This window comes from Canis aureus, chromosome 23 (genome assembly GCF_053574225.1).
Source record: "Canis aureus isolate CA01 chromosome 23, VMU_Caureus_v.1.0, whole genome shotgun sequence".
NCBI lineage: Eukaryota > Metazoa > Chordata > Mammalia > Carnivora > Canidae > Canis > Canis aureus.
The window spans coordinates 45,909,284-45,936,997 of record NC_135633.1 but is presented as its reverse complement, the minus strand read 5'-3'; the positions used below and the strand labels follow the sequence as shown (position 1 = coordinate 45,936,997).

At 45.8% G+C, this 27,714-nt stretch overlaps 1 protein-coding gene and 1 long non-coding RNA gene across 8 annotated transcripts in view; both read right to left on the bottom strand.

Moving 5' to 3' along the window:
• The window catches only part of LOC144295095 (uncharacterized), a 64,029-nt gene extending 50,392 nt beyond the window's left edge, over window positions 1-13,637 (bottom strand). The window contains exons 1-2 of the long non-coding RNA XR_013362503.1: window positions 13,467-13,637; window positions 1,541-1,615 (exon numbers count right to left, since the gene is read on the bottom strand). This is a non-coding gene — a long non-coding RNA (uncharacterized LOC144295095). The remainder of the gene's footprint in view (window positions 1-1,540; window positions 1,616-13,466) is intronic.
• LOC144295094 (uncharacterized) overlaps window positions 1-27,714 on the bottom strand; it is a 63,767-nt gene that overhangs the window by 11,706 nt on the left and 24,347 nt on the right. The window contains exon 3 of one of the 7 annotated variants that reach the window (XR_013362493.1): window positions 15,931-16,770. The exons of 3 other annotated variants lie outside the window; for them this stretch is intronic. The gene's annotated coding sequence lies outside the window, so the exon portion shown is untranslated. Of the gene's footprint in view, window positions 1-15,930; window positions 16,771-27,714 lie in introns of those variants that run through there. 3 more of the 7 variants (XR_013362494.1, XR_013362497.1, XR_013362498.1) reach the window with 3 other exon arrangements.

Genomic DNA, 27,714 nt, shown 5'->3' with positions numbered 1-27,714 from the left:
ACAAGGGACAAGGCCCACAGAACAAAAAGCAATTGATTTGCAACTATGTACCTATTGTTTTAGACGTGATAGCACTTTGGGATGGAGTCTGCCTCTCCCTGCTTCACCAGCGAGGAGACTGAGACTCAGACAAGTTCACCTGCCCAAAGCTAGCGTTTGAACCGCAGCTTAAACCTCGTTCTTGCTGAATGGAAAGCCCACATTCTTTCTCCTTTGGAACTCTACACGTGGTGCTTGATTTAGATGCTTGATCCTTAACATTTGTCTTGCCAGTCAGAACGTCACAGTGACCTTCATGAAATCTGCATCCTTTCTAAACCTGCTGCCTGCTGCCATCTGTGGTGGAACCTCCTTCCCCCTCCTCTGGGCGCTCCAGCTCTGCGTACCCAACCACCCAACTGGAGGATGTGATCTGCATGACAGAGAGGTGACCTGGAGTGTGGGGTCTGGGCACAGCACCCCACATCTCAAAATGGTTTTACTGGCATTTTAATGGCATTTCCTCATGAAACCTCCGCGCAGTACCTCAGCATTCAGATCCTCAAGGTACAGATTAGAACATGGAAGGAAGCCTAGAGAGGTTATGACTTGCCTTTTTTGTCAGAATGTGAGCTGGTGGCAAAGCTCCTTCTCCCTCCCCTCCTTCCTGTCTCAACAGGTTGAAATATGCCCAACCCTGGGATGGAAATGTGGCTTGGGTGGGAAGGCTGAACAAAGGAAAAGCAAAGCAAAGCAAAGGCAAAGTGAAGCCACTGAGCACAGAAGACATCTTACAAGGGCCGGTGATTCTTGAAAGGAAATGTCTAAGAGGGGGAACTAAGATGAGCCTTTTGATAAAGCTGGCTGGAAGAAATAATCTGGAAGCCTCATGGCAGAAGTAGCTCAGTGCCTTGACTAACTACTCAGACGTCAAAGTGTCAAGTGAGGTCATTAGCAATGCTGGCCCCTGTTGGTACAAGGGTTGGTAGGGTTCAAAGCATAAGACACTTATCTCAAACATTTCTGGATTGGAACCCTAGCCATTAAATGTCACTCGGTGTGACATATTTATATAACCAAAGTATCTGCTGCTTTGATAACATTCACCTGCATGACAGTGACAACCCACTCCACTTGCCCTCCTGATTTCGGAACTTCTCCACTAAGATACCTCATATGCCCGCAACCAGCCTGCCAGTCTCCATGCCCACAGTACTCCTCCTCTCTTGCCGATGTTCCCTCTTGTCCATGTGACTATCCACAAAGACTCAGGGAAGCTTACCCCTACTCCTGCCCATCTTGAGCATCCCGGATCATGCCAAGGTGTCGTGTCTGGAGGCTCCCACAGCCACCACTGTGCCAGGTGTCACACTGAGCTCCATGACCAGCATTGGGCTATACTTTGTCACCCAAGCCCCAGAGGAAGGCTCCTTGGATTGGAGTCTTGTCAAGTCTGTCTTGAATAACATTTATTGGCTTTTATGTCCATCTGCCAACCATAGTACCAAAACTCAGTCCATGGGGACTTACTGGAGTATGCAATGAGATGTAGGAGACTTACCCAGAAGAAAACATTTCTTGGTCTCCACATATTTAACAAATATTCATTTCTTTATTTATTGAAGATTTTATTTATCTGGGAGAGAGAGAGAGAAAGAGAGAGAGCATAAGTGGGGGGCAGAGGCAGAGGGAGAGAGAGAGAAGCAGACTCCCCGTTGAGCAGGGAGCCCCATGTAGGGTTCAATCCCAAGACCCCGAGATCATGACCTGAGCTGAAGGCAGACACTTAACCGAGTGAGCCACCCAGGCGCCCTATAACAAGTATTTATTTAATAACAACTGAATTGCAGCCTTAGGGGCCATGTTATCCCCAAGGAATCAAAACTTAGATGGACATATTTCAATTTTTAAAATTTAAATTCAATTAGCCGAGATAAGCATTAGTTTCAAACTTAGAACTCAATAATTCATCGGTAGCATAAAACACCCAGTGCTCATCACATTACGTGCCCTCCTTAATGCCGATCACCCTCACCCGCCTCCCCTCCAGTAACCCTCAGCTTGTTCCCTAAAGTTAAGAATCTCTCATAGTTTGTCTCCCTCTCTGATTACTTCATTTTCAGTTTTCTCTCCCTTCTGCTATATTTCAATTTTCTTCCCACCTCAGTGCATCTAGTGGCTGTCCCAAACATTCCTACATACAATATTGGTTTGTTGTGGATGCAGTGATTCTCAGCTGAGTAAGTGCTCCCTCTAAAAGAAAGGGGAAGATACACACTAATTTGAAGATGCTTTCTAGACAATTCTAATAGGAAGGGATGCCCCTCCTCTGGCTGAAAAGTCTCCTTTCACCCTCAGAATATGAAAAATAACATTTCCCAAAGTCAAAAGACCATTTGCAATGAGAGGCATGAAGCTCTCAATTCATAAATGAAAAATAATGCAAAACAAATGAGAATTGGGGCATGGTCAACATCACACAGTTCTTCCTTGCTGTCGTTCTCTTTGGAAAAATACTTAGGAACATTCAGCCTCTTTTTGGTGAAGCAGGGATTCCAGAAGCTTATGCGAGCACCCAAGTCCAGCCCTCTGCTGTGCATGTAGCACATCAAGGTCCTCGCAGAGAGAAATGCCGAAAGAGCAAGAGAAGGACATGCGGTGCCACAAATTGCCTCTCCTGCCCACACATCATTTAAGATGACTCTCAGTGTTCCCAGGAGGCTGGCAGTGGCCATTAGTTCCCTGTACTCTGAGATGATCCAATAGAGATCTGCAGGATTTGGTGTGGTTCACCGGGAATAGAATTTCACCTTGGGGCACCTGGGTGACTCAGACGGTTAAATGTCTGACTCTTGATTTTGGCTCTGGTCATGATCTCAGGGTTGTGAGATCGAGCCCCACAGAGAACTCTGCACTCAATGGGGAGTCTGCTTGAGATTCTCTCTCTCTCCCTCTGTGCCTCCTGTTCATGTGCACTCTCTAAGTAAATAAATAAATATTAAAAAAAAAATTTCACCTTCTCATCCCACAACGTAAAACTCATGAAGAGCAATCAGAAAGAATGGTGATGACATGGCACCAGCATCAGACGAACAGTGGGCTTAACCTGAGTGATTACACAGAAAGCCACACCACAAGAAAGGATAAAACACAATCTTCTTCTTCGACCTCTTCTGGCATCTGACCTCATGCACAATGACATGATAAAACAAGTCTTGCCTATGCCAGGGTCTTACCACTCAAAGCTAGACCACTGGGGGTCTTCCTATTTCTTAGGAAGAATAAAATTTAATTTTCCCTTAAATCCTTAAATACATTTCAGGTTGCCTTTGCTATTGTACTGACTGTGTGCTAGCTGGGAAGTCAGTTGTAGAGAAGAATGGTGGGACACAATTCTATCAGCTCACCCCAAAACTTAAAGTATGTTGGGGAAAGAGAGCAGACTTTAGAATTAGGCAGATGTGCATTTATCTCTAATGAGGCCACTTTCTAGCTGATGACCTTCACCAGTTTGTTTCACTTCTATGTAACTCTGTTATCAACATCTACCTTACAAGGTTGTCAAAGCTAAGTAGAAATAATATATAACTTTACATATATTATCATGGTGTCTGACATACAGCAAGAAGTCCTCACATTTTTAGAGTAAAAGGAATAGTGGCAATTGTCATTACTGGGAGCCTTGTAGGGGAGACCAGGCCTGGGCAGAGGGAAAGGCCAAATTCACCCTTCAATTTACCATGCTACCTCCTGGACTAGGGGGGAATTATCCACCCAAGATTATACAGCCAGAGTTCCATAGTGGAGATTTGAATTCAGGACTGACTGCAGAGCAAGTAGAGGAGCTACCAAGCAAAGAAGACACAGAAGTAAAGGCATAGCATAGAAAGACAGTATGGTTAGGATAATGATTAGGCTAGCTCTGGAGCCAGACAGGCCTGAGTTTAAATCCCCAGTCTGCCATTTACTACTTGTATAATTTAATGCCTCTAAACCTTAGTACCTTCACTCCTAAAATCAGCTTATTGACTATCAGGGACTGAATGTATGTGTCCCCTCCAAATTCTTCTCTTGCAGCCCAAACCACCAGTAGCTCTGTGTTTGGAGAGAGGAAGTAATTAAGGTCAAATGACGTTGAAAGGGTGGGGCCCTGATCTGCTAGGATTAGTGTGAAGAGACATCAGAGAGCTCAGTCTCTGTCTCCGTTTCTATCACACACACACAACACACACACATTCTCTCTGTCTCTGTCTTTGTCCCTCTCTTCTCCCATTGTGTGAAAACACAGTGAGACAGCAGCCCCCTACAAGCCAGGAGAAGAAGGCTCAAAACAAAACCTGCCTGGGTAGCACCATGATCTTGGACTTTCCAGCCTCCAGCACTGTGAGAAATACCTTGCTGTTGTTGAAGCCGCCCAGTGGGTGGTATCTTGTTATGGCAGCCCAAGCAAACTCCTACACTGGGTCCAGACTGGAAGGCTCTGGCCATTTAGCCTGGGCCAGGTCACCACACGGTGGCCAGAGGGAGACAGTCCTAACTGTGATCCAGGAGAGAAGTGAAAGGTCAAAGCTGAAGGCCTTTGTAGGACCTGCAGTGGGAAAACAGGACAAGGCGACAGATGGCAGGAAGAGGAGGCATGAGCCAGAGAGCAGCATCAGAGGCAGATGGGCAGGGGGTGGTTCGCTGTAAACTATTCAACCCAGAGGCTGCGGCCCCCGTGGGTGTGTGAGGGCTCCATCTCCACGGATGCCCGCTGTGCAGGGTGGCAAGGGCAGACAGCTTCAAGGCGGCCGGCAGGGCCGGGCGCGGAAGAGACTGCTGGTAGCAGCACTGGTGGGGGCCATGGCGTCCACGTGTCAGAGCCACACAGCTCGAAGCCCACATCATCAGGAATGAGCCGTGGGCACCAGGAAGCAAGGGCATCGGTGATGTGTGCCAGGTGCTCAGACAGGAAAACCGGACACTTGAGGATGGATGGTGTGAGGCACTCGGGGCCCAGCCAGGGAAGCAGATGAAGGGAAAGGAGGGATTGAGGAGAGAAGCTGAGCTATTCATTTCTGACCCACCTCCCATTAATTGCTCCCTGCAGGGTTCTATGACCATGCAAAGGAGGATTCATTCACTTAGCCATTTATTGGATAACCTCCCTGTGCTGGACACCCATCTAATTGCTATGGAGACCATAGCTTATTTTTAAGAAGGAAATGCAGACAATAAACAGGCAAACCGAAAGGGAAAAACATTTCAGATGGGGGAGCACACTATAAAAACAACTGAGCAGGGGAAGGTGGGGGAAAGTGATGGAATGATGCAAGGACGGCTTCTTTGGACATGGTAGTCAGGAAGGCAGTCTCAGAGGAGACCGTTGAGTTTAACCTGAATGGCCAGAAGGACGCAGCCTGATGCAGCCCTGGAGGAGGCACAGCCCACGGGAGACAGAAGCTGCCGGTGCCCTGAGCTCCCCAAAGTCAATGTCAGCCGGCGGAGCAGAAAGCAGCATGTCAGTGGCATTTCTTCCCCTGTCTGATTTTCTCCCAGCCTGAATAGCAATCTGGAACCCACGCGCCATTGGTCTCTTCATCCATTCCGTGCACACTGCATGCCTGCCACGTGCCAGGTACCGCACCAGGCACCGACACGTGACCACCGTCCATGGACAAGTCGGCGAAGGAATCCAAATTTCAGACCAAGAACAGGATTCGATACTGAACGTGGACTCCACTGAGATCCGAACGAAACCAAGGAGAAGGGTGTGCATGGCTGTGCATGGGTGTGCATGGGTGTATATGCTACGTGTGCTTATCCACATAGACACGTCGTTCCCACCCCCAAAGCAAGGTCTCCACGTGCGCAGGCCAGAGCGGGCACAGTAAAGCTCCTCTTTGCACAGGGAAAGTCACTTCCACTCACTCTGCCAAAACAAGGCTCGCCACAGTCTGGGAAGCAAAGACGGGGTCTGAGATAGTCATCTCGCGAGGAGGTTCCTTCTGAGCTAAAAATACAGAAGAGAAAAACAATGATCTCAGCAAGGTAATTGGCAATAGGTGAACAAACGAAGCAGACAGAGTGTGAACAAGCGATCTGTTCGCCTTCTGGGGGCGGGATGAGCCCGCTCCGCTGAAGCCAGTGCAACCAGCAGTGGGGAGAGCCCGGCAAAACAGACGAAAACTGGTGCTCCAACTATTTCTGACACTTCGCACTCCTGGCTGCCCCCAGCTGCTGGAGGGTATGGGTGGGGTGGGTGGGGGAGAAGGGAGAAGGATGACAAGCTGGCAGGCAGGAAGACAAGGGTGTCTTTTCATCCAAACCTTCAGGTATCCCCACTGATCCTACTTCACATTTTCTCCAGTGTGGATTTTATGCACCGATGGCAAGCGATGTCTTAAGAAGGAAATTTTGTTTTTGTTTGGGCTTGGCCAGGACCTCTGGGCAGCCAGCTTGTTGTTTTATTTTAAGAAAGCAGCTGTATTTTAGCCCAGGGGCGGGGGGCGGGGGAGGATGTTTTGCACAGAGGTTTTAAAGTGCCATCTTCCAGAATGGTTTAGTCCAGAGTGAAAGCGGGGAGCTGGATGACATGAAAAACCCAGCCCCATCTCCCCCACAATCTGAATCTGTGAAAAGAATCTGGTGACTACAGGTCCCTTGGGCATCTCTGCCCCCTGCCCAATACCTGGAACCCCCATGTCTCGCTGGGATTTGGAACCGATGGGGTTACCAGGATAGCCACACAGGTACCCGGCTGCGGCTGCTGCTCTGGGCTCTCCAGGATTCCTCCCTCGGAGAGCTCTCGGCTAGAGCCAGGAAAGAACACTACCACATTTTTCTTGGCTTTTTAGAGGGTGTTGATCCAAGGATCTGTTTTTACATTTGAATGCAGCAGTCAACTGTAGCATAATAGATTGCAGACCTTTGTGAGAAATCACTGTGAAGGCTTCAGCAGGGAACTGTGGGCTGCCGCACAGAACTGCACTGTCAGCAGGTTAGAACTGGGCACTTGTCCATGTTTCCCTTCTTTTTAAAGGAGTCATTGACCTTCCACAGGCCTGTATCAAAATGGGGCGAACAAAATGCTGCCAGACACGGCGGGACTGGAGGAGAGTTCTTTCAGGGGCTGCGAAGGGTTGCATTTGGTCTCTTTACTGTCATGGAAATTCTGAGTGTGACTTCGAAGCCTCCCTGGCTCTGGGCCAGGTGGAAAGGTTTGGAAAAAAAAAAAGCAGAGCCTCAACCGGGAGTGAGCAGGGTGGGAAAGCAGCTGCCCTGGCACAGCCCCCGGAGGGATGTGAGGAGCCCCGGGGCCTATTGTGCCAAAGCACATTCAGAAGCCCCTGGTCACTGCTCCAGGTGGCCAGCCTCGAGAAGCACACTGGGAACTTGTAGAAAGTGGTGCTCGCTATGGGGAGGTCTCATCCAACACGCCAGTCATTCCTTCATTCCTTCCTTCATTCATTCTGCAAACAGTCCATTAGGCCTACTGAGCCTGAGAATACAGGGATGACAGGCAGTGTCTGCCCACTATTCTGTGAGAAGACCCTCTAGAAAGAATCCTATGCCAGGAAGACAGATCAGAGCCACCATGGGAGGCTTGGGAGGAGACCGGGCTCGGATGTCTCCCACATCGGCCATCTCCTGAGGACCTCAATTCATTTCAACAGTCACCACAGGAATTCCTAGTGACCCTGTACTGAGCAGAACTTCCTCCTTCCATAGAATCCAAGGGAGCCGGTACTTTCCCAGGTTCAGACACTCACTCCCCTCCCAAGCACCAAGGCTAGGTGAGTTGCAGTGTCTCCCTCCCCTTCTCCCCCACCCAAGGATGGGGGATGGATTTGCTTTTTCCAGAGGCTTATCACCTCTGCTAAAGGCACTGCTCCCCAGCCCAGGTTTTTAGACCTGAGCTAGAAGGGTTGGGTGTGTCTGGGAGCTGAAGAGGGCCTTCCTAGAAACACAGATGTCACTCCGGGTAGGCAGGCTGCCCGCTCTGGGCTTTAGGCTGTTCTGGAACTAAAAGGGGGTTGGAAACCATCTGGCAGGGGAGGAAACAGAAAGTGTGGCGAGCAGCCACCGGAGGCTTCTCTCCTGCCCTCTTCCCTGGGCTGGCCTTCCTAACTCCTAGCAAGCAAGCAGGGACTTGTTTTCTGCTAAGCTCTCGGGTTTAGGTGAATCTGCGTGTGTGTGTGTGTGTGTGTGTGTGTGTGTGTGTGTGTGTGTGTGTTTACAGCCTACAGAGAAACAGCACATGGGGAAGTGTGTGAGAGATAAAACGGTCAGAGAAATGATGCCAAGCAAGGAGTAGAGAGCTGCCTCTGGCAGGCCTCCTGAGCCACTATTATTTTTGTGGTCGATAATCACAGTCCTGTGCTTGAATATGAAGAATGTCTTCAGAGCTGGGGCTGAGAGGAGTCGGACTCCTTGGAGGTGCGTTACCACCAGACGAATGGGATTGTAATTAATCATTGGGGGTGAACTTGAGCCCCTGGGGATAAGCCTCCAACTGAATAATGGTATCTTTATTTCGGGGAAACTCTGAAACTTAGATGCTCTTCTGAACAGGATTCCCATCACCGCTGCCCTCCCTAACACAAATGAAACTTCTGGAGTCAGGCCTAGTGACTGTATTGTCATGTTTTCAACTTTATAGTTTTATTCTCGAGACTTCTAGAACTTGTTAACTCTTATGTACCCATCCTGGTGGAAGCAAATTGAAATAACTCAAAACTTCAGACAACTTAAATTATGAGTTTTTATGTACACTGGTATAAATATATTTTTCTTGCAGATGCGATACCTTTTTTATTAAAAGGATCGACTTAACAAACAAGTCTCGTGAAAAGGAAATCTTTTCTATATATGCTAATAGACATTGGGATGAAGGTTAGCTTTAGGATATCTGTGAAGAAAAGGTTTGCCAAGTAATGAGAATGATAAACAAAATTCCAGTCCAATTTTGTGTAACCTAAGTGAAGAGACACATATTTGAAGAACCACAGCAGTACCCATTTATATGTAAACATTTTTATACTACTTACAAAATTAATATCTTTTTCTTCAAAGTTGATCCTCAAAGAAACTATAGTTGATAATATTTGCTTAACCTCATTTTCAGTCCCTATACCCAATTTGAAATTCATAAAAATGCTTTTCTTTGCATATATTTCCCCCAAAGTTCATTTGAATTAATAATATGTTAGAGTTTATTTATAATCTGAAACTGCTAAACAGATGAGTGGATAGACAGATCAATGAATCTAAAATAAATGATGAATCTAAAATAAAATCTGATTTATGTCCCCGTTTCCCTCAGATACAGGCCTCTGAGTTTCAGGCGACTCCCTGGGACCTTGAAAGCACATCAATTCCTCTCAGGAACTCTTCACCATCCAAGACACACTTCTACCCATGATTGAATGCCATAACTCCAGGTTTGCGCCAGGGGCCTCAAAGCAGTGGCTCTCCCGCCTTACCACTTGTGCCTACCTTAGCTATTTGGCCAGTTCCCCATTTGGATTGGGCTCTGCTTTGGGTTCACTCTTCGGGATTTGAAATGAACAAATTGGCCTACAGACTGATATGTGATTTCAACTCAGCCTTGAGTGACAAACAACCTGGCCTGGCTTTTCTGACTTTTGGTAAGTGGTGCTCCCACCTTGCTGGCCACAGCCCAGCCCTCAATCCCTCACCGCCCCTTCCCAAGCCCTGACTTGGGGGAGTGGGAGGGTAGATAAGATTAGACAGCTTTCTGACAAACTCTCTCAGGAATGTCTCATCTCTGATGTAGGTAAACTCCTACTAACTGCTAACTATCTGGTCTCAAATCTAGATAGCTTTGGATTCAGCACAGCTTCACTTCCTAAATACATAATTAATGCTATTTAAGGAAACATGGTACTCTGCCCCTTGGTTGTGAAACCTTCTGCTCTGGGATAAAATGATTGATGACTTCCTACGAAAATCTTCCTCTGGTCCTCATCTCTTGCTTTCCCTTTCAAATAGTAGCATTTCTTTTAGTTAGCCAAGAAAGTTTTATTTTTCCCCTCAGCTTTTTGAGAGACCTAAACATTCTTCATTAATCTAATTTTGCCTTTAACACTGCCTAAATTTTCCTAAGATTTCTCTCAAAAATATTTTTTATGTCTTACTTACAAACTATGGAACAAATAAAAAAAAGCACCCAAGTGCTATCATTTGTTAATGTAAAATATGAAGTAAGTATAAAATAAATCATGTGTTTATGTGTAAAATATGAGGTAAAGCCTCTGTTCCTACTATAGGTCCAGGGACCTCCCAAACACAAGCCCTGATAAAGGTTTAGTGCCTTTCCTTCCAGACTTTTTCTGGGCTTATACAAACATGCTTAAACATTTCCAAGGCAAACATCAAGCTTTCCTTAATTCTGCTTTGCTCCTCCCTAGACACAAACTACTAGGAAATTCTGATGACTCTTCCTTCAACAGCACCCAAAATCCATTGCACTCACTTTTTCCCACCTGCACCACCACGCTCAGTTCATGCCACTGTCATTTCTCGCTGGTTGACTGGATAAGCCTCTTTATTCTCCCCTTCCCTCTAAACATGTCGCTGCTCTGGATTGCACGAAAACAACACATACTTACTCTAGTTAAGCAGGAAGTGGATTGTTGGCAATCTCTTGGGAAGTTCACAGAATCCATGAGAAGGCAGTAGAATGCACCTGAGAAACCAGCAGGAGCCCAGAGAGGCTGAGAAAGCACTGCAGTAACATCCTGGTACAGGATGGGCTTGGTCAGAATGTTATGCTCTCCCTGCGGGATCTCCACCTTCTCCAGCATGGGCCCCCTTTGGCACTAGGGATTCCACTGGCCCCTGGGCTGGCCATCTCTGCCACTGCTGGAATAAATCTGTCTTGTCGCAGGTCTTTGCCTAGAACTAGATTTGGAGTCCCTGGTGGAGCACCCATGCCCATTCCTTAGCGTTCAGAACTGGCAGAGGGAGTATCTGGCATGTTCAACATCTAGAGGGGTGGGGGGTGGGGGAAGTCTCCCACCAAGACCAGTTAGTGGTGGAATTCCCCAAATAAAATGGGGACTCAGAGGCTTGTCAGCTGAACAATAACAGCTGCACTACAAATACCTACATTCCATTTTCCACATAACAGCCCGAGAATGGCTTTAATATTAAAATTCATCAGGGTACTCTTCCATTTTAATCCTTCCAATGGTTTCCCATTGACCTTAGAAGACAGCCTCAATCACTTGCCCCCCTACTACATACCCTGGTGGAAGACCCCAGAACTGTCACTGGGGAATCAAATGTAATCCACACCAAAGTCAGGCTCATGAGCTTAAGAGTCCTTGATGTCAACAGAGCCCAATGCCCTTCCCACACGCCTCTCCATATGCAAAGAGTTCAGAGTAGTGCATTTGGACCTGGCTGCTGCTCAGTGGCTTAAGTAGAAGCATTGTAAAACTCCAATATAGTGAGCTAATTTCCCTTCTCTTTAATTTATCACATGCTTTCGTATACTTTAAACCACCTGATTCTCAAAATGCTCCTGTGAATAGGTAGGATAGATGTCATTATCTCATTTTAACAAGTAAGAAAATTCAGTCTCAGAGGTGGAGAACACACTTCTTTAGCATAGCAGGTGTAAGGGAAGGGGACATCTAGATGAAAACCTATCCCTTCTTAACTCTTAATGTCCCTCATAACCAGTGAATTCACCAAGCATTCTAAGTGATCAAGGTTTGATGGATGGGTGTGAGGAAGTTGAGTAAACAAAGGTCATGGGGTCCCCATTCAGAGCCAGGTTAGGGTGAAATGAAGAAAGCAGGGTTATTTGCGGGCCTGGGAATAGCCAGCTCCTAGGGACGTGCCCAGGCAGGTTCCAGAGCCAAGAGCAAACCACACACTGGGCCACCACCTCCTAACAGCCTATCACACAGAGTACCATTTCATGGTAGGTGGAATAAACAGAAATGGCCATTGAGGACAGCCTCAAAGAGGAAATTAAATATCAAAGGGACCGAGGGAAGGAGGTGGTGCAGGAGGCACTCGGTGATTGTTTCAGGGCTGAGGCCTTATGAAACCGGCTGACTGGAGCCTATGTCACCCAGCCTCTGCCTAGGGACAGTCACTGCAAGTAGGAGCAGGATTAGCAGAAGTTAGGAGTTGCATGGCAGGACTGGGGCTGCCATCTCTACCAGGACTCCAGGGAGATGCTGTACTAGGTCCAGTCTTTCTGCTTTGAGAACTTTTTTTACCGAAACCAGACAAACCACAGCTCCCACACCCTTCAGTGTATTAGAGTAAATTCCCTGGTGGAGGCACCTTCTCTTCTGTTGGATTTCCCCCAAGGTGGCAGCCCACAGATCCTTGTTCCAGGGGTGTGACATTTAGCGCCTCGGTCCCTTCCCCTGCCCCTGCCTCCTCCTCCCTCCCCTTCGCTGCCAGACCCAGCCTCAGACAAGGGCCTGAAATGTCTGAGGACCAAATGTAAATCACCAGTACAATGCCTCTTTGTAGTCTGTTCACACCTTTCATCCCAGAGTTTCAAAGCTCAGTGCAAATGTTAACTTGTCCTCAGACACCTCAGGAGAGGCAGGGAGGTGGCATATGCTATTATCATCTCCTGCTTTATAGAAGCCAGCCAGGCTCCGAGCCATGAACCATCTTGCTGGAGGCCTCATGGTGAATAATCAGGTGTCCTGGGGACCTATAGCTAGTCATTAACTATATAATGTCACTGCCAAAATAAGTATCAGCCCTCTAATTGATAACTATTTTTTCCTTCACTTTCTTCTTTCTTTCCTCCTTTGGAGTCTGAGCTCTCCCATGGCTTTGTAGATAAATCCCACAAACTGACACAACCACCAACCATCTTCAGTTGCCCTTCCCTTAAAGAAGCCAGAGGAGATATTAAATCAGTTCCTTTGCTATGTGCTTGGCATAGACGAAATAAGGAAATAGGGAAATGGTTTGGGTTATGTCAGTGTGCTATTTAGAGCTGACAGTCAATCACAGCATCCCTGCTCCCTGCCATCCCCTTCTAGGGGACTCGCCACCTCTGACCTCTAACTATTACTTAAGTGGGCTGGTCATTTTCTGTTACACATGACTGTACTCATACCAAAGCCATATCTGATTGAACCAGGAACCCAAGTATTCCAGAGCCTTGTCTATGACTGGTAACAAAGCTCTATTCAAATGGAGAATTTAGGGGTACCTGGGTGGCTCAGTGGGTTAAGCATCTGCCTTTGACAGGTCATGATCCCAAGGGTCCCAGGATCGAGCCCGGGAATTGGGCTCCCTGCTCAGTGGGGAGTCTGCTTCTCCCTCTCCCTCTCCCTCTCCCCTTGCTCATGCTCTCTTTCTCTCTCTCTCAAATAAATAAATAAATCTTTTTTAAAAAAGTTAAAATAAAACAAGCAAGGAATTTAACTGTGGGGGAAGAAAGAGGTCAGGGAAGGTGAGTTTCTATTAGGGGCTCAAAGAGAAGTGGGCGGGCTTACCTAAAAAAGACACTGGATGAGTAGTGAATCAGATCAACGGCAGAGAACTAAAGAATCTAGAACTTCAGCTACTATGTAAGTAACAGTTTCACGGAGTCTTTGGAACTGCTACGGATTCTGAACAACCTTGAAGTTCTGGTGTCTGTGAGTCTAGGCCATGCCATGGTCACATTCTTTAAACATCCCTAGCTCCTTTACTGTTCCTCTTTATAACATGTCCCCATTCTTAGCCTGAGATCAAAAATACACAACCAAGGATTTTATTTAAGTTCTGTGGCTTATATGCCTAAGTCAATATAAAGTTGAGCAAGCCACTTGCTTTTTATACTTCAAAGCTTTCATCAGCAAAACAGGGGTAATTATTTCTTAGGCCATGCCTATAGAGTTGATTGGACTTCATAAATATCTGGTTGATTTGAAGTGAGGTTTTTCTAGCCATTATAACATCCAATCACTAAGCAATCATTGAATGTCTACTTGATTTTTTAGAAATCTGAAGTTACGACTGGCCTTTTCAAGCCTGTCACATGGCCCTCTTAAGAATGAGATAATGTTGGCTTTGCCACACGGAAGTTCTGACCAATCCCCAAGTGGCAGACCAGTAAATATACTAATCCCGATCGTCCCATAATCCCAGTTTCTTCAAATCTTGGGATTGCACTTGTGAGAGAGATTAGATTATAGAAGATACCAGTTACTGCCTGAATGGTACAAATAAATCTCGTCTTAGAGAGAGGGGAAATTCAAATAGACACTGTGGGCCTAGGAGAAAAAAAAACAACACACATAAAGCATTTTTGAGAAATGAGATCATTGACATTTTGATCAGTCAACCTTAGCTATTAAATACCACCATCTCTGCCAAGTTAATTACCTGCAAATAAAGAGCCAGCACTGGCCAAAAGCAGTGTCACCAGCATCCAGCTCTGCAATAATATTATGGAAAGGAAAAACCCAGAAACTAAGGGAGAGCAGGGCAAAGCCCAAAGAAATGAAAATTGCTAAGTGTGCTCTCCCTTAGCAGTTCCACTCCCCTGCTGCAGGAGGTTGTGGGGGCGGGGGGGGGAGGTGTCAAATGAACTGGTCACCTGCTCTCTTACCACCAAGCCCAGGTCAGCCCATCCCTCAGATGGCTGGTAGAGTGGTTTCTCTGGAACTTCCCTTGGCCCCCCTCACTCAAATGGGCATCTGTCCTAGGCTCTCCCTGTTTCAGGACTAGAAGTTTCTAGGGACCAGTAAGCTCTGCTAAGATTTTAAAGCTACCAGTCACTCTGGGAAGAGGAATGAAGTCCATTCCATGTGAATGGGGCAGGAGGAATGACTGGCTTTCTGGGGGGTCCGGTGGCCAATGCATTTTACTTAGGCAGGACTTTGGGGAGGCAACTCCATGTGAGTTTTGTCTTCCAAACTATATGAAGGAGAAGGGGAACTTCTTACATCCCATTCTGAACCCCAAAGACAGTCCAGGTATTTTTGTTAGAGGCAGAGTAGATCTAGGTTTTGAGGAGCCTAGATTTCATATCATTGGAGGGAGAGTTCATCTTTCAAAAAAGAAGATGAAATTAAGTACAGGATCCTTTTTAACAAGCCATGAAGCTTGAGTTTTATTAGCATCATGGAAAATCTGCCTCTACTTAGAAGTACATGTATTTTCTGTCATTCTGTCTCTCTTTCACTTTATTTCTGTCTGTCTCCACCACTTGCAGGTGCATTTTCCCTGGTAGTAGCCGAAACAAGGGAGGTTAGGTGAATATTCACCTGTGGTTTCTGGAATGTTCTTAGCATCTCTCCCTCTGAATCTCTCCAGTAGTATAATGAAGCCTTTATTGGCACTGAGAGATGGACTCAGGGAAGAGAAGTGAACTTCCCTGAAAATCTCTACTTCTGTTATTCCTGTCTACCTGGCTTCAGGATTCTAAGTTCTGAACTCATTTCAGCTGTCAATTCAGAGTCACTGTTATGTGTTGAATTACATTCCTCCAAAATTCATATGCTGAAGTATTAATCCCCTGTACCTCAGAAAGTGGTCTTATTTGAAGAAAGAGCCTTGACAGAGGCAATCAAGTGAAAATGAGGTCAGTAGGATAGGCCTGCATCTTACATGACTGGGGTCCTCACAAAAAGGAGGAAATTGAAGGCCGACACACACATAGGGAAAACACCATGTGAACATGAAAGCAGAGATTGGGGTGATGATCCTATAGGCCAAGGAACACCAGAAGCCGGGGGAGAGGCAGAGAACAGATGCCCTCACAGCCCTCAGAAGAAATGACCCTGCCCACACCTTGATCTTGAACTTGTAGCCTCTAGAACTGTGAGACTATAAATTTGTTTTGTTTAAGCCTCTCAGCCTGTGGTCCCCTGCTGTAGCAGCCCTCTTAAGCTAATACAGGCGAACTCGGGGCCATCTCCCTCTACACTATTTGCCACGAAATAAAGATCAAAATAATGCTCTTCATCATCTGCACTGCAAGGGAGCAACCGGAACAGAAATAGGAAAGGGCTTTTTTCTGCACTATTTATCAAAAAGAACTCATAACTAGAGGTTCTCTAAGCACTTCTACCAAAAGGGCCTCTTTTATTAGCCTGATCGTATTACGAATGATTCCTTCAAGTCATCAGTCATCACATGAGAGAAAGTTTCGATAAATTTTTCTTGAATGTGCTCAGCCACTCTTGGAGTCTCAGGCCTTCGTTCTAGGAGAGGTCAGCCTTCGTTTGCAAAATTTCAGCAAGCGCTTGTTGAGCGCTTACTATTGTGCAGATGCTGGGCCAGGGCTGGGAGACAAAGCTTCCTTGGACAGACAGGCTTTCCAGGAACTATCATCTGGTGAGAACACAAATGCAGCAAAAGCTCCGGAGATGGCACAGTGTGAAAAGTGTTACAGAGGGATGTTTATCCAGTACCATGGAAGCTCAGAGTCCAGAGAATCCCTGGAGGACAGTTTTAAAAGACGTAACATTCAAGTTGGGCTTTGAAGGATGAATAAGAGTTTGCTAGGCAGAGAAAGAGGGATGTGGGAGGGAAAACATGGACAGTTGGAGTACACTGAATAAATTAGTGTGGCTGTAGTACAGTAGTCACTGAAGAGAATATTACAGGCCCGAGAGAGTACGTGTGGCAGGAGGAGTGAGGAGGAGTTGGGGACAACTCAAATGTCAGAATCTGTCTTCTTGATCTTCTGTGTGTTCTGATGTTGCTGTGTGGCTCTAGGAAGCCTGCCTGGGGTGTCAGTCAGCTCACAGGGAAAGGATCTTCATCGTCTTCCATTTGGTCTCATCTATAAAGAAAGGGGGCAGAGAACTGGGAGGAAATAGGAAAGGGGTAGAAGAAGGGGGGGCAAAGCTGTGTATCATCCTCTTCATCTGGCCACTGCTAAGTGTCTGGTTTTCACTTTGTGACTTACTCCAACACTTACCCTTCATCTCTGCGTCTAGTTTGCAGATAACCGGAGACCCCTGTGCTCAGCTCCTGGGCAGCTGTGGAAGTCTTCCTGTTTCAATCTGTCCACTTGTTTACTTAGCAAACACCTGAGGCTTTACGGGAGGTCCCAGACTTACCACCAAACCGTCCAGGAGCACATGTTACCCTTTCCTCCCAAAGCCAGTTGTGAGTGTTGGGGCCAGTAGGCAAACAGCGCATAACCGGGGGCCAGAGGCCTGGCTGTGCAGCTTTTCAGCTGGGTGACCTGAGATATGTCACTTGATGTCTCTGATCTTCGGTTTCCACATGTTTAAAATTAGGTTTGTGATTTTTCTTCCTCCTCTGTTAAGAGGGTAGAATAAAATAATGACCATGAAAATATTTTCTCATCTGAGAAACCCTAGACAATTCTTATTTGTTGCTGTGACCAGACCAGTTAGGTGAGTAGGATCCTCAGTGTATTCATCAGACTCTATGGCAAGTCACAGGAAGCCAAGCCAAGCTCGCCAAAGCAACAAAGGGGTTTATTGACTCGTTTACCTGGGAAGATCCTGCTGAAGCTCAGAGTCAAAGGAAGAGCTGTGGGATCTAAGGCCTCAGGGAACCAGAGGTCTGGCACTCTCCTTGACAACCCAAGTGTCTGCCTGTTCCTGCTTCCCCTTACACAGTGGCCTCCTCTTCTGCCTGGCACCTGCTTTCTCTTTATGGCAAGGAACATGGGCACTTGCAGCTCAGGCCTGGCGAGAGTGGGTGAAGGGTAGGAGAACTGTATATTACCAGAAGGAGGTGGGAAAGCAGACAGATGGACAGCAGAGCTGCTGCTGCCCACTGTCTTCTGCAACCTAACAACCCACCTGCTCAGAGAATGCGGTTTGCAGACCTCCTCTGTGCTAGACACTGTCCAAGACCCTAGGAATGCAAGTGTGCTCCACTGTACCAGCAATTCCGTGCATTTACTCGTGTCCCAGAGGCATTGCATGAGGATGCGGTCACTACACCACGAATGTGCTTGTGGATTTATCATGGAGAATGACACAGACGCAGGTCCTTCTCTTCTTTCACAGAGAGGGAAGGAAAAATAAGCACAAACCAGAAACAACCCAATGTCCAACCAACTAATGAGATAGTAAGTAAAACATAGTATATCCACACAATGAAGGAGAATTGGGCACCAAAAAAAGAATGAAGTATTGATTCATGAAACAACATGGATGAGCCTCAGAAACAATACAAAATGTAAAAGAAGCCAGTCACAAAGACCACATATTATATGATTCTATGTCTAAGAAGGATCCAGAACAGGCCCATCTACAGAGACAGAAAGCAGATTAGCAGTTTCCAGAAGCCAAACAGTAAAGTGGTCGGGAGAGGGGTGCTACTGCACTGCCAATGGATAGAAAGTTTCTTTTTGGGGTGCCAAAAATGTCCTAAAATAGACTATCATGATGGTTATATAGTTCTGTAAATATACTAAAATCAATTAAATGATGTACTTTAAACAAATGCCTCTTATGGTATATAAGGTATAGCTCAATAAAGCTGTTTTAAGAAAAGCAAACAGAAGAGCCATGTAGAAAATATACATAGGATGTGAAATGAGTGGTAACTTACTTCAGAATTGATGGAGATGTCCCAAGACCTCTCTTGAGAGGTGACATGAAAGCTGAGGTCTGAGTAATAGTAAAAGTCAGTCCTGCAGAGAGCTGATGGAGAATCATTCCAGGCAGAGAGAACTAGGAGTCAACAGCCCTAAAGCAGAAACAAGCCTAGTGTGTCCAAGGATCCTAGATGGATGGACAAGGCTGGCAACACCAAGTGTAGAAAAAGTCACTGGAGGATTCAAGAAGAGGAGCAGCATGATCTCGATCATGTTTTTGAAGTCATTTTGGCTTCTGTGGATTATAGGAAGCTAGTACCAAGTTTTCTTTGATTGATGAGAGGCAAAGTATTAAGAAAGAACAAATAAACAGGATCAAATCTCGACCTTCAAGGAGCTAGTGGTGTAATGGGAGAAATGATACAGAGAGACACCCATAAATCTCAGAAGAAGCAGAATGTGAGAAGTGCCTAGAGAAAGGTGTAGGAAGGGTAATGGGTACTTGGAGGCAGACACAGTGTTAACTGGTTGGGGAAGAAGCCCATCAGTGAAGAAGATGTTTAGTTTGGAGTATGATGGATGAGTAAAAAAAGAAGGGAGGGTGGTCTCCCGGCAGCCCCAATAAGGCATGGTGATGAGAAAGTACAGGGGCATACTGATAGAAAGTATGGCGTCTATATAATCCACAGAGCAGGAGACAAATAAGAAGTGATGGCACTCCTAGTTGTCTGATTAAGAGGTAATAACCTAGGTGTGATGGGAGGAGTGGAAAGAAGGAGTCAGGTAATGGTAGATGATGGGAGTTGGGATGAGGTAAGGCAAGTGCCAAAGATAACATGAGGGTTTTCAGCCTGAATACTGAGGGAAGATAGTTCCAACCAGTAAGGGAAATCTTAATCCAATGAAGGTCTGGGCTGGAGGGTGTTACAGTCAAGCCTCTTTCATTTGAAGCTCACTTATGCTGACTCAAGTAGAAAAGGGAGAATTTATTCTAAAAATATAGGATTATATCTCAAAATGTAAGGGCAGATAGTATAGCTGAACCTTACAAGGGTCCGGAATTGGGAATGGGCAATACTTCTAGGGCCATGTTGTTCCTTGGCGATGCTGAGTCATCTAGAGTCTGCAGGGTATCTCTTTGCTGCCTCTCTTCACTCCACTTGTGCCTCTTTTCACAAACCAGATTTCCTTTCTTCTACACACACACACACACACACACACACACACAATTGAAGATGGCAGCTTCATCTCTGCCTTTGCAGCATGTCCCAGTTCATCCAGGGCAGCAGGACACCCACTATCATTCCAACCAGCTATGACCCAGAGTGCAGGATGGTGTCCTTCAAGCCCAACCTGGAGTGGAGGAAGTTCTCAGAGGAGGTCCACATGCTGGGGGGAAATGCCTAAGAGGTGAGGGAAGGATGAGCTCAGTGTTGGACATTTCAAGTAGGAGTTACATGCAGAGCATCTGAGTTGGACTATCTAGCAAGCTATAAAGATTTCAATGAGATAGCAAATTGGCAGGAGGAGAGTCAGGGGCAGTGAAATTGAGGTGACTCTTGAAGGCAAATGCCAAAAGGGAATGGAGAGGAAGGAGCCAAAAAGTTAACCTCGTGAATGCTTCCATTTCAGGGACAGGGCAGGAATGTCAGTCCAGGATACCAGTAAAGAACACAGAAAAGGATCCAATTTCCATTGGATAAGAAAGGAAAGAGGAAAATCTAGAGTCATGGTGTCAGAAAGGGAAGGGAAGAAGAGCTGATCCACAAGACCACCTGCCACGAAACTGCATTACTGGGGCCCAAGGGCTGGATCTGGCTCTAGGAGTGGCCTCAATACCTAGCAGGCCAAGGGCCTTAATAGTATCTGTTGAATTGATTAAGGTGAGGAACAAAGAGAAAAGCCAGCAGATTTAGCAAGAATGTGGTCCTTAGTGCCTCTCAAGAAAGGAATTCCATTATAGTGTCAAGGCAAAAGTCAGGATAAAAGGAAGGAGTGGAGGAGATTGCCTAATCATTTAGTAATTTTGGTGATAGGAGAAATGACTTGAAGAAGAAGGAAGGTTAAAGGAATGGTTTGTTATCTTTACTATTATTGTTGTTGCCCTCTGTTTTTAGAAGCAAATATACTTTATAATTGGGAAAAAATAGTCAAGATACATGCTCTTAACCTGTATTCAAGAGCTAAGCAGTGAACAGATCTTTCTTTTTTAAAGATTTTATTTATTTATTCATGAGAGACACGGAGATGGAGGCAGAGACACAGGCAGAGGTAGAAGCAGGCTTCCTGCAGGGACTCTGATGCAGGACTTGATCCCAGGACCCTGGGATCATGCCCTGAGATGAAGGCAGAAGCTCAACCGCTGAGCCCCCAGGGGCCCTGAATAGATCTGTGTTAAAGGAGGTGAGAAGAGGTGAGAGAAACTTTGGAGATGTGAGAGAATTCTTCTCAGAGACCAAGGAGAAGAAAAAGAGCCTGGAGACCCCTGGAAAATTTGAGCTAGAGAAGAGCTAAGTTGAAGGGTGGGTGGGGTGAGAGATCCCAAAGTGGTAGCAAAAAGCTGTGCTGAAAGAGCTTAGCTGGGGGTCAGTGTCAGGTCAGGGTCCTGGCTGGAGGAGCAGGGGCATTGCTGACCGGAGTGGGGTCGGGGGCAGATAGAGGGATGGGGAGCTATCTCAGAGGAGGAAGTATCTGCCATCAAACACAAGAGTACAAAGTCATGGTGAAGGTCAAGACTCTAGTATGCCAGGGAGCAGCTCCAGCTCTGAAAAAGAACCAGTTCAAAGCATGAAGGAATGAAGATCGCTCTAGTGAACTCTCACTTGCCACTCTGGAGAGGCCCACACTTCCCAAAGGGCTGTTGGCCACAGAGGCTTCTTGTCGCCAGGGCTGCTCCTTCTCCCAAAACCCTCAATGGTAAGAAGTAGACACTAAAGTTGGCACCAGCATGTGATGAAAAGTGAAAAGGAAATAATAAACAACAATCTAGGAAACTACAGGGGATGCTTCCTAGAAAGAAATGGCAGAATGAGGAAAATCACCAAAAGCCAATGCTTTTCGTCCTGGCGCTGGGAGTAGCAGGGTGCAACCAGAAAAACTTTTTTTCTCTTTGTCTTTTTTTCCTCCCCCTATATTTTTACATTTCTGTGAGAGAGGTATTGTTGTTCCAAGAAAAGCTCAAAGATTTGGGAGTCAGGCAGCACAGTTATAATCACCAGCAGTTATGAACCACCTACCAAGAGCTAGGCATTGTGCTTGGTGCTTTACATATATTACTTCTAATTCCTGCAACTATCCTTGTACTTACTATTATACCCAGCTCAGATGTGAAAAATGAAACTCAAAAACGAGAAGGGACTTTGCAAAGTCCAAAACACATCTGCATTTCATGTACCTTAACTTACCACCACTTCAATTTTGATCTCTAACTTTTTCGTGCTAGATGTCTGACTTTAGGCAAAATATTAAACGTCTCTGAGGCTCAGTTGCTTCACCTGCAAACACACACACACACACACACACACACACACACACATACACATACACACACACGAAAATGAATTTGACATCAGCTCAAAATCTGTATCCCGGCCATCAAGGTGAAGGGGATGAAACCAGCTTCTGGGCTTGGATGGAGGGAAATAGGCTTTCCAGAGAAAAGGAGAAGCCTTGCTCCGTGGCCCTGGTTACGCCACCCATTTGGCTCAAGAACCGGAGAAAACCCAGTGTTTGTAAACACTGTCTTTACTAGAAATACAAAGGTTGTTAGTTTAGGTTTTTCTAGGATGATGTTGTAAGCCGCAGTGTAAAAGGACAGCAGTGGGGCAAGATCTAGCTGTTTTTCCAACTCTGACAGGCCTCTGCTAGTGCAGAGATCTTCAGTGGCAACTGCACGGCCTGTAGGAACTTCAGGACAAAGGGCAAGCTTTGTCAGGGTGGGCTGCTTCTGAGCCTTCGATCACTCTCACATTCAGGGTGAACAAATTGGGTCCTGCGTTGAGGTGTGTGCACAATGGCAGTGCTGGGGATGTGCCTTCCCACCACTCTGCAACTCGCCTGAAATATTACAAATGCCTACTTCATGGAGTTGTGCAGATGAAAAAGAATGTCGTGGGACACCTGGTGGCTCAGCGGTTGAGGGTCTGCCTTAGGCCCAGGATGTGATCCTGGGGTCCTAGAATCGAGTCCCACATCGTGCTCCCTGCATGGAGCCTGCTTCTCTCTCTACCTGTGTCTCCTGTCTCTCTCTGTGTGTCTCTCATGAATAAATAAATAAAATCTTAAAAAAAAAAAAAAAAAGAATATCGTTAGAGTCTCTGGTCGAAGGCCCTGCACAAAATATGACCTCATTAAATGGTAGCCATTATTGCTTTTCTTAAAAAATTTTATACTGAAAAAAAAAATTTATACTGAGCTTGTATTACCTTTTATTGGTAAGAAAATGAATCTTTAAATGTGCTTACCTTTCAGCCGCAGTTATGCCTACAGAGTAGAATTAAGCTGAATCATTACACTGAAGGAAAGATATTCATCTTTTACTTGATACATTTTGGATTGGCTATAGGTTGAACACATGTGGGTTCTCTGGTTTTTCGTTTGCTTTTTTTCCCCCGAAATAAATGATTCTCTTGAAAACTCCATTAGCAAGACCATCCTTAGGAGACTGCGGTATCTCTTGAACATTCCCTTCCACTGGCCACACCAGAGAAATCTGGTTAAAATGAGCCCTGGGCAACACAACTAGAAACCCACACATCAGTCACAACAGTAGGTAAAAGTGACACCAAGGCACAATGGCCAAGAGGTGGGAACAACTCAGATGTCCATCAACAGATGGATGGATAAACAAAATATGGTCTTTACATACAATGGACTATTATTCAGCTTTAGAAAGGAAGAAAATTCTTTCACATGTTACAGTGTGGATGAACCTTGAGGACATCATGTTTAGTGAAATAAGCCAGTCCAAAAAGACAAACACCTAATTGATTCAACTTATATGAGGTATCCAAAGTAGTCAAATCCATAGAAATGGGGAGTAGAATGGTAGCTACCAGAGGCTAGGGGGAAGGGGGCAAAGGGCAGTTTTTTAATGTGTATCAATTTTGTAAGATGGATTCATCAAGGCTCTCCAGAGAGAAGCGGGGGAGGGAGAAGAGAGGAGAGAGAGAGAGACATTTATTAGGAGGAACTGGCTCATTTGATCATACAAACTGAAAAACCCCATAATCTGCCATCTGTAAGCTGCAGACCCAGGAAGGTCAATGGGGTAAACACAGTCCAAAGGTGACAGAAGACCAATGTCCCAGCTCAAGCAGGCAGGCAAGAATGGGACAAATCCTCCTTTCTCTGTTTTTTTTTTTGTTGTTCTATTCAGGCCCTCACGCGATTAGGTGATGCCCACCCACACTGGGAGGGCAATCTACTCTACCAAGTTTTCCAATCCAAATGTTAATGTCATCCAGAAACACTCTCACAGACATATCCAGAAGTCACGTGTAATCAGGGGACCCTGCAGTCCAATGAAGATGACACAGAATTAGCCACCACACAAGATAAAAAGGTTCTAGAGGTCTATTTTGCAACAATGGGAACATACTTAACACCACTGAGTTGTACACTTAAAAATGGTGAGGATGGTAATGATTACAATTGGCAATAAATCGTGTCAATAGACCTTTGAAAAACAAGTTCCTTGAATATGTATAAAAATGAATTTGAGCCACTCATAAAACAAAATGTGATACCATAGGAACAAGGCCAGTAACGGACAAAGATGTTACTGAAGTCAAAGGCAGGAGAACTGGGGAAAGAGCTGTGGAAGCAGCCAAAGGCCTGCCCATGTCACTCAGGTGACCCTAGAAGGAGCATGTGTGGGTGCGGGAGGCATGCCAACCTTGAATGAGGGTGCAGGCCAGCCAGTGAAGCAAGCTCCTTCTCCTTTTCCTGCCTCGACTCTCTGAGCTCCAGCTGCCTCTGGTAGGTGTCTGCAGCCTACCTGCAGCTCTTCAATCACACGTTTACCAGCCCTGCTGGAATGTCAGCCCACAACCATCTCCTGCTTGCCTACACCAGCTGAGGCTTGGTCCTGCTTTTGTCCATCACTAATATGCCACCTGCTGCCTCGGACACTTGAGTCCAGGGCAGCTCTACCTATACTCTGAGAATCCAAATTATGAACCTTGATAAAGAAAACAACTAAATATGGCAGCAGAAAATTTTCATGAGAAAATTTAAAAAAGAAAGTTCATCAGCCAGGAGGCTTCTTCTTCTTCTTTTTTTTTTTTTAAGATTTTATTTATTTGAGAGAGAGTGAGTGAGAGAGAGAGAAAGAGCATGAGCAGGGGTAGGGAGAAGCAGGCTTCCTGCTGAGCATGGAGCTCTATCCCAGAACCCTGGGATCATGACCTAAGCCAAAGGCAGACGCTTAAAGAACTGACCCACCTAGGCGTCCCTACCCGGGAGGCTTCTGATTGCAAATAACAGAAAGGTCTGGACTCAAGCTAGTCAAAAGACAAGGAAATGTATTGTTATATAATAAGAAGTCCAAGTTAAGTCAATAGACAGAATAGGCTCCAGTGGTGGTTAATCAGAAGCTCAACCTTGTCATCAAAGACCTGGATTGCTTCAGTTTCTACTCTGCCATCTAGGTATTGGATTGGCTTTGTCCTCTGGCTGGTGGCAAGTTGTCCTCACAGCTCTAGCCATCATATGCAGAGAGAACATGCCTAGAGGAAGAAGAGCAGCTGTCTCTTCCCATTTTCTCTTTCCTAAAGGAGAAAACCTTCCCTTTAAACCCTAAGCACACTTCTCCTCTCATCCCACTGGCCAAAAAATGGAGCCACATGCCCACTGCTAAACTATCCACAGCAAGAGGAATATTTTTACTCTAATTGTCCGAGTTTAATCATTTAAGGAGACCATAGTGTCCACTCACAATGTAAACAGACCAGAAAATTACCACAGCTATTGTATCAAAAGCTTGCCCCAGGAGCTTTTTGAGCAGAACTATGACCCCCTCTCTGACCTACACCTCAATTTTGTTACAATGCTCTAAGTTCTCAAACTTGGAATCACTCCTCTGAGAGGGATGGGGGGAAAGGATGTTGTGGTCAAGTGTGATTGGGAAATGTATGCTCCACATCCCTCTGAGAGATTCATGGTTCTCACTGGAACATTTATTAAAAGACCTGTGGGGTCCTCCAGACTGCTTACTCTGTTGGTTCCCAAATTTATCCCAGCTCATTTTTCCCCGGGTGATTTTCTAACTACCATCCTATGGAATTAATATTCCACAAACTTTAAGAAATCTCAGTGGAGACATGGTCTTTCTTGGATATAGGCAATATTTAGTTTCCCTTGTTCCTTCTGACTTGGCTTAAACAACACCTCTCCCTGGGAGCAGCACCCAGCAGAGGAGGTCTGACACATTTATCCTGCTATGTGGCAATTGCCTGTTCCTCGAGTCTTTCTCCTCCCCAATCTGTGAGCTCTTCAAGGCCAGGAGCTGTGTCTTGCTCATGGCTCTATGCCCCACACCCAGCATGTTGACCAGCCAGAGAAGAGACTGAACATTTCTTGAGAGAATCCAATGGCCCACCAGTGTGCTGCCCAAAGGTAAGAGCAGAAACCAGAATGGAGCCGAGAAAACAAATACTGATTTCAGCCATTCTAATCTACTCCACCTCTAGGCAATCTAGGTACTCTGCTTGAGTACCTCTCCAAGATTTCTGGGGAGCCAACTTTTTCCAGAAACTCCAGTCAGCACAAAGGAAGCTTTTGTTAATAGACCACACCTCTGCATCCAGAGGCCTCCACAGAGAGCCTGGGCCCTTTCAGACCTATCACTCCTGTTGGAGAAGCCAGGAGGAGGAAGGTCCAGATTGGGCCTTTGGGGCTGCCTCATGACCCTCACACCATCTCCTTAAATGGAAGATAGTGATCCTCTGGGCGGAGGTCATCTAGTCTGTAAAATGCCTGGAGCATGTTGGAAGAAAGGCCGTTCCTAAGTACAGAGTAGGTTAGAACTAGTTTAAAAAGAAAAAGAAAAAAAAGGTCTCCAGCTGGCAAAGTCCAAGTACATCAGATGTGGAGGCCTCAGGGTAAGGCTGAGTAAGGGAAGATACAAGACTGATTGTTTCCCATCTCTAGAGGTACCGAGAACACTGAACTTGTGGGAGCTAGATCATGAGCTATTGAGAACGCTCTTGCTTACCCATCCTAGACTATAGCCCACCTCGCTTCATCCTTCACATGGAAATGAGTTTGGGTTCCAGCATCTACCATCTTTCACATAGCCATGTGCTTCAGGGGAAGCTGTTGCCAAGTCCATCTTCACATGGCGACTCTGGTTGGTCTATAAGCCAATCATGATGGCCCCATTCCTCCTGGCAAGGCTTTGTTCAGGAATGAGATTGTGACCCAATTCTAACCAATTAAATGTGAGAGTGAAATCTGCTACAGACTTCTGGGAAAGTTTTCTTATTTCTAAAACAAAGAAAGGGGAACAAAGAGAAATCTTTCCTCTTTCTCTGGTCATTGCTGATGAGAATTAATGGCAGGAGCCATTTTGCTCACATGCCTGAGAATGAAGGTGACATCAAGGTGGTAGGATGGAAAGAATGAAGCATCCTAGGTTTCTCATGATGTTGTTAGGCCGGGGTCATACTGTAAATGTAGTCCACTCCAGACTTAGTGTGTGAACAAACATTTAATCATTGTTTCATTGTGTCTTATACATACTATGGCCAAAATCTTCCCAAGTTCAATTTACGGGGCCCCAAGGCCAGGTTTTACATATTCTGTGTCCAATCATTTTGGCTTTTGTCCCCAGTTCTGGGCAGTGAACACCACAAACAGTGTGAACCGAGGCCATAGCTCTAGAAAAATCCAGTTGGGATATATTATATCACAGATAAAACCCTCAGACCACAGGCCCCTGAGGCCTGCACAGTACAAAGTGGTTGCTCCTCCTGTCCTGTTCTGCTTGAGAAAACAAAGCTTCTACCCAATGTCTGTCCTTCTCAACTGACTTGGAGGAGGGGTGTGGTCAGAGAAACTTAAGCAAATGAGCTACACCAGAGCAAAGAGTCTGCTCTGGGCTCAAGGATGTACAAGAATGATGCATCTGGACTTAGTTTACACTGAACATTATTTGGTTAATTCCCAAGGCAGCTAGTAAGTAGTGTGAAAGTATAAAGTGTTAAGTATGTGAGGTAACATGTAAA